The sequence below is a fragment of the Rhincodon typus genome, chromosome 1, assembly GCF_021869965.1.
Source record: "Rhincodon typus isolate 14 chromosome 1, sRhiTyp1.1, whole genome shotgun sequence".
Lineage (NCBI taxonomy): Eukaryota > Metazoa > Chordata > Chondrichthyes > Orectolobiformes > Rhincodontidae > Rhincodon > Rhincodon typus.
Window position 1 is genome coordinate 129,920,957 of NC_063332.1, and position 23,027 is coordinate 129,943,983.

Consider the following 23,027-nt stretch of genomic DNA (forward strand, 5'->3'; position numbering starts at 1 on the left):
GTTTGGGTTTCGTCTGGGTGCTCTGGTTTCCTCCCACAATCCAAAGAAATGCAGGCTAGGTGGATTGGCCATGCTGAATTGCCCGTAGTGTTCAGGGATGTGTGGATTAGGTGGGTTATGGGGGATTGGGTCTGGGTGGGATGAGGGTTGGTGTGGACCTGTTGGGCCAAAGGGCCTGTTTCCTCACTGTAGGGGTTCTATGATCTATGATTAAAAGCCCAGCCTTTTAAAACTTCCCAAATAAAACAATTACTCAATCTTAGAGATTATTAGAACTGCCGATGCTGGATTCAGAGATAAGACAGTGTGGAACTGAAGGAACAAAGCAGGCCAGGCAGCATGAGAGGACCCAAAATGTCAACTTTCCTACTCCATCTTAGAATAGATTTACTAAGTCACTGGTAAGTTTACTGGTTGTGAAGACGGGTCATTGGACCCAAAATGTTAATTTCTCTCTACAGCTGCTGCCAGACCTGCTAAGTTTTTCCAGCAATTTCTATTTTGTTTATAAAGTTGATTAAGCCTTTGCTGCACTTTTTGAGTGACAATATTTTCACGGGTAACCAAGACTGCACACAAAACTTGTGGAATGGTCCCTCCGAGATTTGACATAATTGGAGGGGATATCTTTACTCCGTAAACCAAATCTTGCAATAAAGACCAACATTTGAAGTTCAACACTTAAGTCTCTCACTATTTAAGAAATATTCTGTATTTCTGTTTAACTGGTCAAAGTGGATAACTCATATTTCTCAACATTGCATTCCAACATATGAATGTTTGCCCACTCACTTAGCCTCTCTAAATCCCATTGAAGTGTCTTTGCATCCTCTTCAGAACTCACACTTTCACCTAGTTTTGTCATCTACAAACTTAGAAATATTGCATTTAATGCCCACACCAAGAATAATTGATTACGTACTAAATTCACTGCTCTGTAATTGCCCAGTTTTAATATTGGAAAACCAGCAACTAATTTACACACAGCAAGATGTCATAAGCATCAATGAGATAACCTACTGGTTCAGAATTTGCAACAGATTTGTTCCATTGTTGTGTGACTACCTGGTAGAACCTGATTGTGTTGTGAAAGAATGAAGGAATTGTGGTATAATGTATACATCGTTACATGTTATGTGAAAATTGCCTTGCACTTTGACATAATTCTTCTTTTAGACTTCCCATGCTTAAGCTCATTATAGTTGCTCTCCCTAATAATAAATTTGTTCATCTCTTAAACTAAAGTCTGGGTTTCACATTGATGCCACTTAGACTGTAGAGCAACCCATTCAGGGACAATCATCAACTTAAGCATTTTGATAACTGAAGCCATCGCCTCTGCCACATATAGCATTCTGTAGCCCCTAATTTCCATTCCCCCTCCTCTCCTGACCACTGGCTCAGGTTGAGCAACATTATTTACAACCGTGCAAATCTATCTTGATCCTGAGCTGAGATTCCAAATCTAGTTCCAGTTCTAACTTAGAATCATACAGTCATAGATGTATACATCACAGAAACAGACCCTTCAGTGCAAATTGTCCATGCCAACCATCCTAAATAAATCTAGTCTCATTTGTCAGCATCTGGCCTATATCCATCTAAACCCTTCCTATTCATATGCCCATCAAGGTGCCTTTTAAATGTTGTAATTGCAGCAGCCTCCACAACTTTCTCTGGCAGCTCATGCCATACATGCACCATTGTCTGCATGAAAACTTTGCCCCTTAGTTCCCTTTTAAATTTTTCCACTCTCACCTTAAACCAATGCCCTCTAGTTTTGGACTCCCCCATCCCAGGGAGCAGACCTTGTCTATTTACCCTATCCATACCCCTCATGATTTAATAAACCCCTATAAGGCTACTCCTCAGCCTCCATCACTCCAGGGAAAATAACCCCAGTCTATTCAGCCTCTCCCTGTAGCTCAAACCCTCCAACCCTGTCAACATCCTTGTAAATCTTTTCTGAACCCTTTCAAGTTTCACAACATCCTTCCTATAGCAGGGAGACCAGAGCCACACGCAGTATTTCCAAAAGTGGCCTAACCAATGTCCCGTACAGCTGCAACATGACCTCCCAACTCCTATACTCAATGCACTGACCAATAAAAGCAAGCATACCAAAAACCTTCTTCACTATCCTATCTACCTGCAACTCCACTTTCAAGGAACAATGAACCTGCAATCAGAGGTCTCTTTGTTTGCACCTCATATTTATTTAAATTAAAGTCCATCTGCCACTCCTCGGCCAATTGGCCCATCTGATCAAGATCAACTTGTCCAACCATTCCTCATAACTGAAATTCCTCATTTCTAATGACACCCTTGTAAACCTTCCCTGTATCCTTTCTAAGTTGTTTCTTGTTTCATGATAGGGTACCATGGGTGCTCCATTGTAACTTTTAAAACTGTGAATGTTCTCACGGAATGAGGAAATGACTACCATGTAGCTGCTTGTACAGCCTGAGTTTGCTGACATGCTTGAAAGCCCTGCTGACGTCTGTGAAGTCAACATAGAATTACCTGCCCTGTTCATGGCACTGCTTCTGTACATGCTGAAGTGAGAAAATCATGCCGACATTTGATCTACCAACTCTGAAGCCACACCTGAGACTTAGGAAAGAAGTTTGATGCCGGGGTCTGCAATCTGGTCAGAGCAAGCTTTCGCCACAAAACTTAACAAAGAAATGCTTTTGTAATTGGTCACTGAAATTCTCTTTGTTTTTCTAAAAGATTTTAGCATGATGCATGTTTTGAAGTGCAAATCTTTAGCAGAAACACAAGAGGTAATGGAGATGTTGCAGCAGTGTCAGTTTTCCACTTCAGATGATTTCAGGAGGAATACCATTGTTTTGTGGGGCTTTATCACTGGCAAGACAATCAATGACCTCATTTAGCTCCGGTTAAGGGGGCTTCCTGTCCTGTTCTTCCATGACAGGAAACCCTGGAATGGTGCTGAGAGTTTCTCCAGTGACAAAATTCTCCGTTGCGATGAGCTTGAGATAGTGCTCCACCATTTTCATCTATTTGCTAGGTTTGGGTAATCATCTGTCATTGCCTTCAAAGGGGCTGATTAGCTTGCTGCTGGGCCTGTTGCTTTCTTGATTTCTTCAAACAGTCCCCTTGCATCCGTGGATTCAGCAGCCAATTGTAGATATTTTTAATCAAACTTGTCCTCCCAGCCCACACCACCTCAGAAAGGTATCATTACTTATAAGAGTGGTGAATACTTAAAAAATCAAGGTACAAGGGAATCAGTTTGATTCCACTGAGATCTTGCAATATCTTTGTGCTTTGTTACCCGTAGATGCCATTTTAGGGTCGCCTGTGATTACTTCTGCTTCACAGAGATTACTATCTTCAATGTGCAATAATCAATGATGTGTCAGATTGCTTATGACCAGCATTTGCACACCACACATTTGGGCCCTGTATACATTTCACATGCATGCTGCCATGACTACAAATGATTTCAACCATTATGCAAAAGTGCCCGATTAATGAAATTCCCCCTTAAAGGGCCTCACATTACTCACAAGCAGAGCCCATGTACTCAGACACAAAAACAAACTTACGATTTGGCTCACTCCAGGTGTGGTTGCAGCCTTTTTGAAATTGCAAATGGCACTTATGTGTTGCAGGAATATGGAAGGCAAAACAGGTCACACTTGGCACAGTGAGTATCAAGTTCAGCGGAGTGACCGAGACCCCTGCCTCAAACGTACATGGCCCTTTTCTCCAGGATCTGCCTGGTCAGCCCATCAGTACTATTTCCTCCACATCTTCCTACATACCACTTGGAATTACATTTTAGGTTCTCAACATTACATTCTCTGTCCCAGGCCTGTTTGATGATTTAGTTCTACCCTCCGCCATGCTGCACAGACCCCTGTTGAAGCCATGGTGGTGCTATCCATCAACAAACATCCCTCTCGCAGTATCCTATGTCCTTCCAATACATTGTAATTTCCTGTCCCATATTTTGAATTTCCCCCTTTCACATTTCTTGTCCCCTCTGCATCCTATCTTGCTGCCTCCAATCCCCTGAACTGAGTGCAAGCACAGCAGTGTTTCCTGATAACCCTCTCCCACTTTTATTGAGCTAGGATCCAGGACTGAATGTGACCCACCTGGGGCTAAACGCAACCCACATCCCTGACCAACATTAACGCAAAGCCCCAACTGATGAGTGACCAGACCCAAGACTGATCTGTGTGCAGTTCCTTGATTGACCTAGCGTAAATCCCCTGACTGTTTGCACTGGACCTGCATGACTAACTGTGGCCCATCCTGGACTGTAGTGACACGGACCTCTGAATGTGTTCGCTCCAAGTGGCTGACTGTGTCCAAGCCCTTGAACTGAGATCAGAAAATGCCCTGACTATATTGGGATTCTTTCACTATGACAGCCTCCCTTGATTTGATTGAGGACTATTCCACTCAGAATTTGAGGCCTAGCCATTTGAAGCACATGTGTTTGCTGTGTACACAGCTGACACATGCTACAGGTTTGATATTGATATGCAAAGTACAACAACATGTCAACCCAAAAGACTGATCACTTCTGACAATCATGACAAGCAGTCTAGCTTTGTGACTGCACTAAACAGCAAGGCAAGACAAAAGTAATGTTGGGCCTTTAAGCTCTGGCTGAGGGGACAAAGCACAAATAAGCAAGGTGAGGCAAGGCAAAGTGAGACGGGGATACTCCTGAGCCTTGAGCATTGAAGTAAGCACAAAGTGAGTGAGCACTAAGAGAATGAACGAATAGTCCTGAGATGCAGCCAGGTTGAGTTAACGCGATGGGTGCTTATCCCTGCACACAAAGTGACCTTGCAGTACCATTCTAGTGATAGATGCCGGTATGCTCCAAAGTGCAGCATTGAGGTGCAGTACCATGTAGCAAGTGGATAGGAAAAGTACCATGATGATCCGGAGAGGCTCATATGTGTTGGATACCAGTGTCTGTGGAGGGGGGGATGCATGCAGTCACTGGCTGTGGCCGTGCATTGTATGTTAGTGTCTAGTGTTCAAGACAGAGGGTCGGAGGTGCAAGCGATGAGCTGGAGTCACCCTGTAATAGTTGTAACTTTCATGTCGGGTGTAGGCACAGTCTAGTTTCCATGTGGGAGGTGAGGAATGAAAAACTGCATATTAATGAGGTAAGATTACGTTATAATATGTTAATATATGGTAATACATGCAAATAGGTGTCTCTCTGCTCACCAACGCAAATCTCATCTCACCCTTCAACACTTGTTTGGGAAATAGGGCTTTTTGCTCAACAGCAATTGAACAACTCTGTTTAGTGAGGTTTCAGGGAAGTACTAGGAGCTGTGGGAGATCAGAAGAAGTCATGCACCACTAATAGTTCAGTACCACTGAGAGTGGGAGTTGCAAATCCAGTGATACTGGCTTGTTGAAGCTCACTGTCTTTGAAAAACTGGAACGTACACCAAGATAAACATCAACTGTGACTGGAGGACGATCGACGCAGTGAAAGACACTCTTTGGTCTGCCCAAAACTTGTTGGTCCTCCAGAGCAAGGAGTTGACATCGACTGAATGTTGCTGACTGGCACATTCCAAGGTCCAGGACTACGAACTGAGGGATGCACTAAAGCTTGGGGCAGCTGCCGCCAAGGCGCAGTGGGGAAAGACCACCATCTAAGGTCTTTCTGCTGAAGTTAATGGGACTGTTCAGTTATTGGTCCCTCTCAAATGTATGTAGATGGTTTCCAGCATAAGTAAGAAATGCCTTGCAACTGCAGGAAATGTCAGATTCAAGATTTGTTTTTCCTGATAGGTAAAGTCTGTATAGGATTGCTTCAGTACCTGTGTATATACGTCAAGGTAATTTTGACAAATAAAGTACATTTTTGCATTAAAAATAGGTCTGTGAAAAACTGGAGCTGTGATTTTGAGGGATTATTTTCTGAAGTACAGGAGAGCATAGACACAGGAAAGAGTCTGGGATTGTTCTTGATCATATTTTCTTTTTGACATGCACTGTGAGGTGTTAGATCACAGTCTCTTACCCATACTTACCACATGTGAATTCTGAGTGTTAGAAATAAGTTGTAGATGTAAATTGTATTACTATTTTAATATTGTGTGGCAAAGTTGAGTGTAGTTTGCTCAAAACTGTGGAATTTTGTGGCTTTATTCTTTTAGTTGTCCCCTGGATCTCAGACTCTTTCTACTTCCAAAATTAAAAGATACTGGTCGTTAGCCAGTTTGTAACAATAAACTTCGCGGTAGGGTCTGGGATTGTAATAACTGTCACAGACATAACAGGATTTGGAAGTCACATTTCCAGATTTCTCCCTCCCTAGAAATGGCAGAAGGAGAGACGGAAGGGCAAATGATCAAGCAGGTTGACACTACAGAGAAATCTGCTCTCTTTCCACCACCTCAGCTGGTGAGTTCCAGGCTGGAAGGTTCAAGGTCAACTTCCTGACAAATTAAAGCCTTTAAATCATTTCTTAACAACCATTCAAGGGATTAACTTCAAGAAAGGGGTTTGTCTGCCTTACTGGAAAATAGGCATCATACCTGACAGATTGGGTTGGGGGGGCTCCATTTGTCCCAATCTGGGGCAATTGGAGGCACAGGTGCAGGAGGTGGCTGCTGAAAACAAACCCAAAGCCCTCATCTCTGACCTCACCACTGTGCAACTCCCACCCAGTGACTGCTCTCCTCAGAAAACAAACATTTTTTTGCTGGCCCTGGCCTTTAGAACTGCTGTTCTACCATTAGCCTACGCACAGGATTAAACTCTGATTTGTTGGCCAGCGGGTTGGGACATTTCTCCCTCAGGACCTCATTGACCAAGTAGCTCGCTGGGTCATTGCTTAAATGCCTGATTCTTAGTTGATGAGTCCAACTTTCCCACTGGTGGAGACAATGCAAGATCTCTCACCTTTACCGACGCCAGCCTCCAAACTTTGGCAAAAATTTGAAAATACTGGCCCAGTCACAGCAGTAATGGAAAAGAGGCTGTGAACTGATCAAAGTTACTTTAAATACATCAAAAACAATCTTAGCATCAACAGAGATATGGACAGATTAAGCAAGTGGGCACAACTTGGCAGATGAATGTAATGTGGGAAAATGTAAGCTTATCCGCTTTTGCAGCAAATAAAGCAGCTGACTATTATTTAAATGGAGAAAGACTGCAGAAGTCTACAACACAAGGATTTGGGTGTTCTCGTGCAGCTTTAGTGAACAGCTTTGGGCTCCTTATCTAAGGCAATATACATGACATTGGAGGTAATCCAGAGAATGTTCACCAAATTGATAGGTATGGAGTGATTTTTCTTATTAACAGAGATTGAGTAGGTTTGACCTGCTGTTTAGAAGAATGAGAGGTGTCCTTATTGAAACATGTAATATTCTTAGCTGACTTCACAGGATACATGCGGAAAGCTTATTTCCCTTTGTGGAAGAATATAGAACCAGAGTGCTAGAGTGAAGAATCTCCATTTAAGACAGAAATGTTGAGGAATTTCTTCTCTTAGAGGGGAGTGAGTCTGTGGAATTCATTACCACAGAGGGCTGTAAAGTCTGGATTGTTAAGTATATTCAAGGCTGAGACAGGCAGATTTTTAATCAGTAAGGGAATCAGATAAGACAGGAAAGTGGAGATGAGGATTATCAAATCAGCCATGATCTCATTGGTAGATTATATTTGATGGGCTGAAAGATCTATTTCGTTACCTGCTTTATATAGTGTAAAAATCATCAGATCAGAAACAGAAGTTAAATTTTGTGATGGTGGAAGTAGTTCAGGAACCGAAACTGATTTTGAGAGAAGATCTTAATCATGATTTTTCCAAATCTTCTCCATCATTCAGCCATCAAAAGAAACAGCAGATCAGAGACAGGTGAAAGTCTTTTTTTTGCCTAATGCAGTTCAGCATAGAAATGTGTCCAGTCAAGCATGGAAATTTGAAGCCCAGTTTGAAAGAAAATCCAAGTCCAGATCATTACCAGATCTCTAGCAGAGCTCAATAAAGAGCGCATATTAAAGGAAGAGAGAGGTAATTCATCAAATATATACAATTGTCAGCTAAATTTACTGAGTTAATTATCATTAAAACTGACATCTGTTGAGTGAGGGTAGTTTGATTTCTCTCCTTCTTCAATGTTGTATCAAAATATGTAACTGTGAACTGACAAATTCCCTTGCTGTGAAACTGTTTCTAATGGTTATTCACAATATAAAATATTAAGTAGCTGCTTTGATCAGCCCTCGTTTCTAACAACAATAGCTCCTCTCCATAAATAATGGAGAACAGTTATCATTCGTGGCACTGTTATTTGTCAGCCATGTCTCAGAGGTTAATACACATTCCTAGGTCAGAAAATTTAGGGTAAAAGCAATTCATACTCTGGAGACTTGAGCAGATAATCCAAGCTAATGTCCCAGTGCCTTACTAAAAGACTTACACTAAACATGAAGAAAACCATTTGTCCAATCAGCTCCAAAAACACAGCACCTTTCCCCATTAATTCAAACTCACTGCAAAATCCGAGAAAACATGAACAATATTCAACACCTTGGGAGCGTCCTCTTCATAAAGCCATAAACAGCAAAATTCATCATTCCAAGCAATGTATCAGCTCAGTCTTTACCTGATGGAGGAAAACAAAAACTTGAGAACCAGGATCTCAAACCTAAGTCCAGGGTCATGATTTGCTGGGTAGCAGTGGTCCTTATGCTCCTGTATACTTTGGCACACTGCAAGCACCTCCACACAATGGAGAATTTGTATCAGAGGTGCCTTGCAGGATCCTCCAGAAGCAGTGATAAGAATGGTGGTCCTACAGCAGCATTGTCTGTCAAGCCAAAATGCTCAGTATCAACATCCTAATCATACAAAATCAGATCAGCTGAATAGGGCACATTCATATTGTTCTCCATCCCCAGATGAAATATTAAATTGCGACCCAAACTCGGGTATATGTAACAGATCCAATAACTCTACTTGAAGTCGGGAAGAGAAGTCCCAAAGGATTGGAAAACTTCCAATGTAATGCCTTTATATTGAAAGGGAAAGAGACAAAAAACAAGTAGCTATAGGCCAATTAGCTTAATGTCTGTATTGGGAAAATAATAGAGTCAATTATAAAGAACGTAATAGGTGAGTATTTAAAAATACATAATATGATCAAGCAGATTCAGCATGGCTTCATGAAGGGGAACATGCCTGACAACTTTATTGGAATTTTTTGAGGAGGTAACAAGCAGGATGGATAAGGGGAAAGCCATGGATGTAATATGTTTAGATTTTCAGAAGGTACTTGATGAGGTACTACACATTAGGCTATTTAATAAGACAAGAGCTCTTGGTAATAGAGGTAGTATATTAGTAAGAATAGAGGATTGGCTAATTAATATTGGTATTTGGCATAAGGAGGGGGGAAGCATTTTCAGGGCGGCAACCTGTAACTAGTATATCAGTGCTGGGCCACAATTATTTACAATACATTTTTGTAATTTGGATGAGGAAACTGAATGTACTCTTGCCAAGTTTGCAGATGTCACAAAAATAGTCAGGAAGGCAAGTAGTAAGGGTGACCTAAAGAGTCTGCAGGAGCATATAGGCAGGTTAAGTGAGTAGGCAAAAACTTGGCAGATAGAATGTAATGTTGGAAAATGTGAGGTTACGCATTTTGGCAAGAACAATAGAGGAGCTGAATATTATTTATATAGGGACAGACTGCAGAAAGCTACACCACAGAGACATTTAGGTGTCTTCATATATAAATCTCAAAGAGCCGGCATACAAGTTCAGTGGGTAATAGGGAAGGCAAATGGAACATTGATCTTTATTTTAAAGGGAATGGAACATAAAAGTCTTGCTAAATGTTCACAAGACACTAGTCTGACCACACCAGGAATACTGTAAACAGCTTTGGGCCCCTTATCTAAGGAAAGATATATTAGCATTGGAGACAGTACACGGGAATAGAAAAACTATCAGGACGGGTTGAAGTAAGTTGGGTCTGTACTTATTGGAATTTAGAAGAATGAGAGGCAGCCTTATTGACAGATGGAAGATTCTTAGGGGACTTAACTGGTTAAATGCAGAAAGGTTGTTTCCCCTTGTGGGAGAGTCAAGGATCATGGGCATAATTTCAGTATAAGGGGTCACCCTTTTAAAAAAGAGATGATTATGAATTTCTTCTTTCAGAAGGGAGCGAATTTGTAGAATTCTTTACCAAATATGGCCATAGAGGTCACTGAGTATATTCAAGTCTGAATTAGATTTTTAATCAGTAAGGGAATTGAAGTTTATGGGGAAAAGGCAGTAAATGGTGGTGAGAACTATCAGATCAACCATGATCTCATTGAATGGCAAAGAAGATTTGATGGACTGAATGGTCTACTTCTGCTCCTTGTCTTACAGTCTAGAGCAGCAGAGTTCTCCTCAGTGTCCTAGCTGCCATTTAAACCCCAACCAAAATAAATCTTTAACAACACCATTTGATGAAGGCAGTCCTCTCTGAAGTACATAAGTTAAGGAACTTTGCTTTGTTAGTGAAATTAGAAGGATAACACCAGGTACACTCAATGTTACTGTTAAATAATGCTGGAATGGTATTGTGAATATGAAATCCATTTACTGAATCAGAATAATTTTCAATACTGTGCATATGTAAGAAACAGAATGGTAGTGATAATGTACACTACTTTTCACTTTCAAATATTTTTACTCAACCTGTCTGGTCATGTTTGACACAACTTTGGAGCAGATGGGACTTGAATCATGACTCTTAGCTGAGAGGTAGGGACACTACCAATGCACCACAAGGGCCATTTACCTTTCACATTTAAACCAAAGCTGTTTCAAAAAAAAAACTTATTACAATGTAGTTACAAAATTACCACATTCTCCCTTCATTTATTACTTGAACAGGTGCCTGAAATTTTTGGAGGAGAGATAACCACGTGATAAAGTAAACAGGTGACTTAATCACATGCAGCTAAAATGAAAAACAGCCTGTCAGGTATGATAATAGATGTTCCAGCCTGGTTATTATAAACAACTGAAGTTATCCCTTTGGGGTCTGAATAAAACTCAGTGGAATATTTGGCCTTGAGCTAATTAATGAAATGTGCTATATCAAACTACCAAGTGCAAAGTACTCACCATCAGCAAGACTAAGATACCAAGAGTATTTCTCCCTAATAGTTCTTTTCATACTCCATTGTCAGTAAAGGAAAAATTGCATAGAATTTATTTTAGAATATTCAAAATCTTAATTAAATTCTACTGTAATCAGTTCTTAATCATTGGCTGAATTTTGCATTTTTGTTATGTTTTGCACATTAATTTCTATATATATTTCTATATTAAATATTTAGACCTTGTGGCGGTCCACCAACTAGTTAAGTAATTTTGCTCATGTGACTGCACCATTGACTGACCTTGTTTGTGTGGAAATAATTCAATAGATGATGTTTGAACTCTTCCTTTGGAGATTGTACTAATGTACTTTAATGTTTATTCCAACACTTACACCTCCTCTTTTGTACTTCTTATTCCCTCTTGATCTTTTTTCTCTGCAGTGAATTCAGGTGAGAATTATTTTCTGTTATTTCAGTTAAGTGGCAATTTTCATGTAGCAGGCAGGGCAATTGTTGCTGCGCACTATTCTTCTGTAGTGAATATCAGTTTGCAATAACCATGCGAAACAGAAAGTTATTTTAAAAACAAAAAATCCATTGTTAAATGTGTGATAATTCCATCCTAACAATATTGTTACAGGATGGATGTTCTTACTTACGAGCTACTCCTTGAAGCAAGCGTTCACAACATGCCTGATAATCACAGATTTATTGAGTATATGGTAATAACTATTATTGATGATAATTAAACATAAACTTAACATTAGCACTTACAGAAAAACCTTGCAAGATCTAATGAGATAAATCACACTTTTGAACAACAGAATTACTAGCTTATCAAGTGCTGTCAAATTCTGAGGCCTTTCTGCCAAAAAATACTCTTTAATATTATTCCCCAACCCTATTGTGTTTTATTATTACCTAATATTCCTTCCATGTATCCCTATCAATCATCTGAGTTTTCTACGTTCTGATTAGTTTATCAATAAATTTATGGGAATGATGTCAGTTATTGAAATATATGAACTATCAAAGGCATTCCAACACTTCCATGAGTTACTTTTCCATTACATAGAAGATAAAACACAGAACAGTACAGCACAGGAACAAGTCCACCATCTCTGTGCAGACCATGATGCCATTTCAAATTAATCCCATCTACGTATACACTGTACATAGCCATCTATTCTGTAGTGATTGGAACAAGGTGGCCCTCATTGACTATGAGGTCCTTGATTGGAGTTGTTAATCAGGGCTAATCAGGAAAGCCCTGGTTGACCAATACAAACAGATTTAGAATCTCCTCAGTTCAGGGGACTAACTCCGAGCTGGCTGGCCACAGCCAGTGTACCTTGCACCAGCAAATAAAGGGTGACTTGATGACGGGATAGCAGCCTCTGTGCAGTTATTTCAGTGGCAACAGGAGGAAACAGAACATTCATGTGCAATAGTTAGCTTGAAGTTGGGCTAAGCATTTCTGGCATCATGCCTAACACGTTTGATCTTGTTGTCGAAGACTGGGCCCAGCATGTGGAAAGAATGCGGTATTTTTTCCAGGCAAATGACACTGGGGCGGATGAAAAGTATCGAGTAATCCTTCTGACTGCTTGTGGACCTGCAGCATTTTCTGTTATAAGAGGCTTAACTTTCCCAGAGGCACCAGACACTAAAACCTCCCAAGAGTTGACGGAGTTGATTAGGGAATATTATGACCCCAAACCACCTCTAATTCTGAGACGTTATCAGTTTTATCCAGCTGTTAGAGAACTGAGTGAGTCCATATCAGGATTTTTGACAAAGTTAAGACGGCTGGCAGAAGCATGTGATTTTAGTTTTACCCTAAATGAGATGCTGAGACATTTGCTATGTGGGATTAATGGCATACCATACAGTCTACAGTGTCAATTGATACCAAACTGTCCTGGTTCCTGTTCAATTATAGGACCACTCCCTATGCAACAACAGGGATAGGTCCAGCAGAGTTGCTGATGGAGTGAAAACTCTGCACCAGATTAAACCTGATGTTCCCCGACATGGGGGGATGGTGAAATGGCAGCAAGGATGCTAATGCTGGCCACATGCCTCTTCTAAGTGACAGAGACAATTTAGTTTGGGGAACCGAAGTTTGGTGCCGGAATCATGGAAATGGCCCTGTAAGGGTACGAGGCGAGGTTGACGCAAGGTCAGGTCCTGTGACTTACAAAGTTCAGGAAGGTGATACAGGTGATCACCTGAAAGTGGTTACCTTGCAAACGGGGCAAGAGCAAAACATACCTGGCCCCTCAGAACAGCCAGAAGGTCTGTCAGAAACCATACGTTCTCCCCCTCTGTCTAGTGTCAAGGAAACCTCAGAGTCTGAGATGGATGCAGCCACGATACAGTTACCATCAGAAGAAGAGGAGGAAACTCTCCCGAGACTCTCCAGACGCATGAGACGGGCTATGGTCCGATACATGCCATCTGTGTTAGCGCCTGAATCAGAGGAACTGAACCCGGGGCAGAAATGTCACAGGAAAAGCTACAAGAGAAAGACCAGGCCTACGTCCCCAGACGTTGGGGGAGGAGAGATGTAGTGATTGGAACCAGATGGACCTCGTTGACTACAAGGTCCTTGATGGGGCTTGTTAACCAGGGATAATCAGGAAAGCCCTGGCTGACCAAAATAAACAGGGGATATCCCCCTCTATTGCTATTTAGATTTAGTCCTTACCCTCTCCTTCACCTTATGTTTCATGTGAGCATTGCCCCTCCCTAGGGCTCTGCTTGTTACTAGTTTCCTGGCCACATGGGTGTTTTTCCTGGTGGTGGAATATTAATAAAGTTATTTACACGACCGGTGCTTTTCACTGTCCTGCACCTACACACACACACAACATGGGCAGTCAGGAAAATAAGCACTACTGTTGTATGACATTAATAAAAACAAAAAAAGCCCAAACAAATAAAAATAAACAGGGGATTTAGAATCTCCTCAGTTTGGGGGACTGACTCCGAGCTGGCTGGCCACAGCCAGTGTACTGTGCACAAGTAAATAACGGGTGACTTGGTGATGGGATACCAGCCTCTATGCAGTTATTTCAAATTCCATGCCTCTTCATTCATCTGTTTAAAATGCTTCTTAAACTCTGCTGACATGTCTGCTTCTACCACCTCTCTGGCAGCATGTTTGAGGCATCCACCACCCTCTGTGCAAAACAAATTTCCTTTAAGGTATTTAAGGGTAAATTTTCCCCTCTCACCTTAAACCTATTCCTCCCTGGAAAAGATTATGACTATCCACCCTATCCGTACCTCTTATAATTTTATATACTTCTATTAGGTTGCCACTCAGCCTTCGATTCTTGTGAAGTAACAAAACAAGTTTGTCCAATATCTCCTTATAGCTAATTCACTTCAATCCAGGCAATGTCCTGGCAAACCTTTTAAGCCCTCTCCAAGGCCTCCACATCCTTCCTACATTGTGGAGACCAGAATTTCAAAACACAATACTCCAAATGGGGCCGAACTAAAGTATTATACAGCTGCAACATGACTTGTTAACTTTGTACTCAATGCCCCAACTGATGAAGGCAAGTGTGTGTTTGCCTTCTTTACCACCTTATTCACTGTGTTACCTTGTTCAGGGAGCTATGGACCTGGACCTCAAGATCCCTCCGCATATCAATTCTCCTCAGGGTCCTCCATTAACTGTATACTTTCCTATTGCATTTGACCTCCCAAAATGCATCACCTCACACTTGTCCAGGTTGAACTCCATTGGCCATTTTTCCGCCCAACTTTCCAATTGATCTATATCCTATGTTATCCTTTGATAATCTACCTCACTATTCCCAACTCTGCCAATTTTTACGTCCTCTGCAAACTTACTAATTGGACTACCTACATTTTCAACTAAGTCATTTATATATATTACAAACACCAGAGGTACCAGCACTGATTCTTATGAAACACTACATGTCACAGACCTCCATTCAAAAAGGAACATGCCTCCACAACTACCCTCTGTCTCCTATGACCAAGGAAATTTGGTATCCAATTTGACAACTTACCATGGATGCCATGTGACTTAGTCTTCTGAAGCAGGCTGCCATGAAGGATCTTGTCAAATACTTTAGAAAAATCTATGTAGGTAACATCCACTCCCTACCCTCATCGATTGCCTTCGTCATCTTCCTCACAACCTCAATCAGATTTGTGAGACGACTTCCCCACATAAAATCATGCTGACACCCAATACCACCTTCTTCTTAATATTAACATGCCCCAGAATTATTAACATAGCTCTCCCTAATCTTACCATCATCAATGTCCTTCTCCTTAGTGTGAAGCATTCATTAAGGATCTCATCCACTTCCTCTGGCTCCATGCATAAATTACCTCCTTTCCTTAGTTACCCACTTGCTTCTAATAAATATATAAAATGCCTTGGAATTCTCTTTGATCCCAATTGCCGAGCTTACTTTGTGGCCCCTTCTAACCCTCCTAATTTCTTGTTTTACTTCTTTCTGCTTTCTTTATATTCCTCAAGAGGTTTATTTGATTTCAGTCTCCTAAACCTTTCATATGCTTCCTTTTTATTTTTGACTAAACTTAAATACCTCTTGTCATCCAGGGTTCTCAAATCTTGCCATCCTTATCTTTCATCCTCACAGGAAGATGCTGATCTTGAACTTTGATCAACAACTCGCCTTTAAAAGATTCCCATGTCTCAGATGTGGATTTACCCTCAAGTAGCCAACCCTATTCCAATTTCTCCAGTTCCTGTCTAATACTGTTGTAATTAGCCTTTTCTCAATTTCGCACTTTCACCCAAGGACTAATATTATCGTTCTCCATAACTACTGAATTATAGTCACTGTTCCTAAAATGCTACCCCACTGAAACTTTGGTCACTGGGCCAGGCTTATTCCCCAATACAAAGTCTAGTTTGACACTTTCCCTTGTTGGATTCTACATCTTGTTTCAAGAACACTGCTGGATACATCTGACAAATTCTGGCCCATCTAAGCCGCTGACACTAAGGGAGTCCTAGTCAATGTTGGGGTAGTTCAAATCACCAACTTCAACAACCCTGTTGTTTTTACATCTTTCCCTGATCTGCTTACATATCTGTCCTTCTATCTCCCACTGGCTACTGGCAGGCCAAGGTATAATCCCACCAGAGTAACTTTTTTGGATGAGTCAAATGGCTTTGTTGGATGAGCCCTCCAAGATGTTCTTTCTCAGTACAATTGTGACATTCTCCTTAGTTTGTAATGTAACTCCCCCACCCTTTTACATCCCTCTCTACCTCGTCTGAAACATCTAAATCCTGGTTCTTGAGCTTCCTGCCCTTTTCTCAATCAAGTTTCTCTAATGACCACCACATCATTGTCCCATGTACTAATCCAGACTCTATGCTCATGTGCTTTATCCATAATACTCCTTGGATTAAAGTAAGTACACTTCAGATAATACACTTAAATAGACTGCCAGTCCCGCCGTGTTCATTAACCTGGCCCTGCCTGTTCTTCCTGTTGGACTTTGTTGACTCCACACGCTGATCTACTACTGCATTTCCCACTCCTCTGCCACACAAGTTTAAAACCTCCTAAATGGCATTAGCCTCAGTCATATTCCTTTTGATAACATTGCCTTTCGGGTTGGCCTTTGCAAACAGCCTTTTATATATCAATTATCCGTTTTCAACACTACGGATGCTTAAGTGCCATAAAACTGTCACATCTTTGGAAACGTTGAATACAGTCGGTTCTGCTGTAACGTGATAGTTGCGTTCCTATGCAACATCGTGTTATAGAAAATTGCGCTATAGAAATAATGGGGCCTTTGGGAAAAGTGGGGTTAGGGGCAAACCACCAAAAATATCACTCAAAATCTCAAAATCACTCAAAGGCCTAAAACAAAAGGTAGCACAATTTGAATAAATGTTTAATTCATATCTAATAATGAAATAAAAGTAAATTTAATACCTTACCTTGAAAAAATGTCAAGATGACTAATGGGGGAGAAGGTTTTGAGGTTGCTGTGTTGTTAATGCAGGGGCTGAAGGTCATCATCATCATCATCATCATCATCATCTTCAGGTGCAGTTGTGGTTGCAGGGTTAGGGCAAAAAATAGTTAATCCAGAAGTGGGTGGCTGTGGTTCATTGTCTTCTGACTGTTTCTTGGGGGTTGTCTTAAAAAAGACACCCAGTTTTTGCTGCTTTGCCCTTTTTCTTCTTTTATGAAGAAGCTGTTCATAGGGTGCCAATAATAGCTTATTCCATGAACTGCTACCCTGTTGCGTTCTGCGTTGTAATCTTTGTCCTCTAAGAGCTGCAACTGTTTCTCAATTTCCCTCACAATAGAAGATAAAACAGAAGTGGAAAGCTCTCGTGGTGCTGCATCCTGGACTTCATCTTCTTCACCTCCAGCTTCCACTTCCCCCTCAGCAACAAGTTGTTGTAGATCAGCTGTAGAGAGATCTTCACAGTGGGACTCAAGCAGCTCTTCAACATCCTTACTCTCCATTTCAAATCCAACATGCTTTTCAATATCAACACAATGCTCTTTGATTCTTGGAAGCTCCTCTGATGGATCAAAGCCTTTAAAATCTTGAAAAAAATCTGGGAGAAGCTTCTGCCAAACTGCATGCAAACATTCCTTCCTGACATTCTCCCAGGCCTCCACGATAATGTCAATTGCATTTTTGATGTTAAAGTTCTTTTGAAATAGAATAAGGTCAGAAAACATTTGCTCTGTCATCCAACCTCTTTTGCTTGACCTAAAGCAGACGCCTACAGTAGACTTAAGGTAACCTTTCAAGGCTCGTGGGTGGCTGAGTGGTACACCACTACATACTTAACTTGTAAGTCTCCACTGGCATTGGCACCCAGCAGCATAGTAACACGATCCTTTGTCGACTTAAAGCCTGGAGCGTGTGCTTCATTCATAGGAATGTAGGTTCTTGATGGCTTTTGCTTCCAGTATAAACCTGTCTCATCCAAATTGAAAATTTGATCTAAGTTGTAGCCTTCTTTGTCAATTAACTTTTTATCTGTGGGAGGAAATGCTATCGCATGTTCCTCGTCTGCACTGGCAGCTTCGTCACATTACTTTATGTTATGAAAAGTATAGCAGTTCTTAAAACCAGCAAACCAGCCACTGTTGGCTCTAAAGGCCGGCACATCTGCAGGAGTTTACGCTTTTTTTGTTAGATCTTCATCAATTGATAAGGCTTTCCCTTTTATGGTGAGAAAGGTGGTCCCAGATTGCTCTTTCATTTGACCTTCTATTCACATGTTTAGAAGTTGCTCCATTTCCTCAAGTTACTTTGTCCGTGACCTTGCAGATATGCTAGCACTCAGATTTGTTCCAGCAATACAGCTTGCTTTAATATTTTCTGCATTGTCTCTAATGGTGCGCTAGGTAGACCCCTCTATTCCTGTTATGCAAACTATATCACATGATCTCTTGTGATGCTCAAAATGCTTTATAACATCTAGCTTCTCTTCCAGTGTTATAGCCTTTCTTTTACGTTTGTCACCCACAATTTTATCACCAGGATACTTCTTGCTAACATTCTTGTCACTTTGCCTTCACATTTTTGTGGGTAACATAGCAGAATTTGCAAAAAAAACTGAAAATCATGGAGTACTCCACCTCTCACAGAAAGCACTTCACGACAAAGTCTGTGAAGTGATCATGTGATGCTGGCGCAGAGACTATTTCAGTGCTAACATTGCGCATGATTAGGACAAAGCCCACAAAATGATCATGTGATATCAACGTGTACTCCTCCACGCACCAATGGAATTGCGCTATAGCCAACACAAGTTTTTCATTTTAGAAATAGCGTTCCCCTATTTGTCAGTCTTTTACAGCCAATTCTTATTGCCGGAACACAGGTTATAGCAGAATCAACAGTAATTTACAAGATTGTGTCCTGTCCACATATCCACTTACACAAGGTCTTGTTATAGAATCTGTCCAATCAAAGGAATAACCAAATTCCTAATCAGATCAATTCCAGTTGGAAGATTATAGTTAAATTAACTTATATTGCACTGGGGTATTGCCAATCTGGGAGAGAATGCCATTCAGGGGAATTGGTTGATTATTGTGAACTTTTCTGATGCAGGGAACAGTGTCATTGGGAGGTTGGGGTGGAGAGCAAAGTCTGAGGCCAAGAGGAATGGGCTAAAGCAAGAGGAGGGATCAGCTTGAAATCTATACTGTGTGCTGTGGCCTAGAGACCAGCTGACGACAGATGAAGTGGCCTCATAAGGATGACCTAGACGGCTTGCAGCCTTGGGAAGCTAAGATATTGTGGCTTGGATGGGAAGTTAATCTGGCTCATGTGGTCAGGATGACAATGAGCGCACAGGGGTCTCTTTGTTTCTCTAATGCACTCTGAGTTCAGTTTTAAGCTCAACTCCAATTTGTGAAGATTCATGATAAGGGACAAGGTGCAGCTCATAACCCAGCACTCCTGTTTAATTCAAGACACATTGGCTATATCTTTTAAAAAGCAAGCCTGCAGCTTTGCTGAGTCAAGACAAGGAGTTGAGTCCTTCATGGTTTTGCTGTGTTTTGTAGTGTCAAGTAATGGCCGTCTCTTGTGAAAAATATTATAATTTCGTTAAGATAAACTTTTATGTTAATGTATTTATAGGTTTGATGTCACTGGAACAAGAGATTACTGTGCAAGAACTTGCGTGCATTCTGTGTGCAATCCTGCATTCTTTTGGATTTAGTGGCAGATGTCGTATAATAATATAGTTACTAGGAAAGATACCAGCCATTTCAGTCAAAGTCCCAGAAATGGTTATAAAAGAAATGACCATTCAACCTCTTCTAACCAATTAAAGAAGGTGGATCATGCCATTTACATTCTTGGAAAAACTGGGAAAGTTCCTCACAAAACATCATCAAATTTTCTTGGGTTGGAACTTCAGCAGGTGGAGAAAGCAATGGGAAATCTTCAAAAATGTGTTGTCTAATCTTTTTTAGATAAAAACAATGATTTCTGCAAAAACCAATGTAAACCCTCATAAAGTGAAATATATTCCCTTCCAAGCTTGGGTGATTAGGTCAAAATCTGTACGTATAAAGACTATATGCATTCATCCTATCTATGCCCCTCATGATTCTATACACCTCAATAAGGTCACCCCTCATTCTCCTACCTTCCAAGGAATAATAGAATCATGGAATCCCTACAGTGTGGAAACAGGCCCTTCAGCCCAACAAGTCCACACCGACCCTTGGAGCATCACACCCAGACCCATCCCCTTATAACCCACCTAAGCTACACATCCCTGAACACTATGGACAATTTAGCATGGCCAATCCACCTAACCTGCACACCTTTGGACTGTGGGAGGAAACCGGGGTACCCGGAGGAAACCCATGCAGACACGGGAGAATGTATAAACTCCACATAGACAGTTGCCCGAAGGTGGAATTGAACCTGGATCCCTGGCGCTGTGAGGTAGCAGTGCTAACCACTGAGCCGCCGTGCCACCCCAAATAAAGCCCTATCCTAGCCAACCTCTCCCTATAACTCAGGCCTACTAGTCCTGGCAACATCCTTGTAAATCTTCTTTGCATGCTTTCCAGTTTAACTATGTCTTTCCGATAACAGGGTGACCAAAACTGTACATAATACTCTAAGTGCAGTGTCACCAACAACTTATACAACTGTAACACAAAGTCTCAACTCCTAGACTCAATGCCTCGACCGATGAAGGCCTGCATGCTGTATGCCTTTTCACCACCCTATCTACCTGTGATGCTGCTTTCAATGAACTAAATCCTACCTTGGTTTGACTTTCCAAAGTGCAACAACTCACACTTAAATTGCATTTGCCAATCCTCAGCCCACTTCCCCATCTGATCAAGATCCCTCAGTAATTTTTGATAACCTTTCTCGCTATCAACAATACTTCCTAATTTTGTATCATCCGCAAGTTTACTAATCATGCCCTGTACATTCACATCCAGATCATTTATGTAAATAACAAATAACAAAGGTCCCAGCACCGACCCGTGTGGCACACCTAGTCACACTAGGTCACAGGCCTCCATTCTGAGAAACAACCTTCTACCATCACCCTCTGTTTCCTACCATTGAGCCAATTTTGAATCCAATTAGCCACTCCTCCCTGCATCCCATGCAAACTAACCTTCATCACTAGCCTGCCGTGCGGGACTTTGTCAAAGGCTTTACTAAAGTCCATATCGATAATATCCACTGCCCTTACCTCATCTATCCACTTGGTTACCTCTTTGAAAAACTCTAAAAGATTTGTCAGACATGTCTTCCAGTGCACAAATCCATGTTGACTGTCCCCAGTCAGATCTTGACTTTCCAAATGTTGGTTAGTCTTGTTCCTCAGTATCCTCTCCAATAACTTGCCTACCACTGATGTCAAGCTCACTGGCCTGTAGTTCCCTGGCTTGTCTTTGCTACCTTGCTCAAATATTAGAACAACATTAACCACACTCCAGTCATCTGGAACTTCACCAGTGGCTAAAGATGAAGCAAACATCTCTGCAAGGACCTCTGCAATTTCTTCCCTCGTCTCTCACCATGTCTGAGGATGGACTTGATCAGGCCCAGGGGATTTATCCACCTTAATGCGCTTTAAGATGGCAAACACCTCTTCTTTGGTAATATGTATACTGTCCAAAACATTCCCACTTGTTTCCCTTGTTTCCTTAGCATCCATGGTTCTCTGCTCAGTAAACACTGAAGAGAAATATTTGTTAAAAATTTCCCCCAGCTCCTGTGGCTCCACACATAGATGGCCATGCTGATCTTTAAGGGGAACTATTCTCTCCCTAGCCACCCTTTTACTCTTAATATAGCTATAGACCTCTTGGGATTATCCTTAACCTTATCTGTCCGGTCCATCTTGTACCCTCTTTTGGCTCTTCTGATTTCCCTCATAAGCATGCTCCTACACTTTGCATAGTCATCTAGAGATTCACTTGAGCCCAATAGCATAAACCCAATGTATGCCTTCTTCGTTTTCCGGACCAGAGCCTCAATATCCCTCATACTATCCCTGGACTCTTGATATCACACTTTTAAAAGCCTCCCATTTGCCAGTCATTTCTTTTCCTTCACCCAATTGATCTCAGGTAGATCCTGCCTAATGGCCCCAAAATTGGCCCAGCTCTAGTTTAGCACCTTAATCTGCGGACCTGTCCTATCTTTTTCCACTTTTATGTTAAAAATAAGAGAGTTATGGTCATGGGACCAAACTGACTGATACTTCAGTCACTTGCCTGACCTTGGTTCCTAAGAGGAGGTACAGTGTTGCACCCTCCTGAGTAGGGCCCTCTACATATTGATTTAGGAAACTTTCTTGGATACATTTGACAAATTCCACTTCGTCCGGTCCTTATAAAGTCTGGGTGTCTCAGTCAATACAGGAGAAATTAAAATCTCCAACCACTACTACTCTATCATTCATACAGGTATGTGCAATCTCTCTACATATCTGCTCTTCTAGTACCTGCTGGCTATTTGGGGGTCTATAATACAGTCCCAACAGAGTGACCATCCTTTCTTATTTCTGAGTTTTAAGCATATGGCCTCATTTGATCACCGCTTAAGAATATCCTTTCTAACACTGTTGGTATGTACTCCCTTATCAGAAGGGCAACTCCCCTTCCTCACTTACTTGTACTTCTGTCATGCTTGTACTTCTGTATCCTGGAACATTGAGTTGCCAGTCCTGCCCTTCTCTCAGCCACGTTTCTATTATGGCTATAATATCCCAGACTCCAGAGCCAATCCATGCTCTGAGCTCATCTGCCTTACCAGTCAGGCCTCATGCATTGAAATAAACACACTTTAAACCAGAAATCTTTTCCCTTCCTTTACTGTGCCCTGGCTAT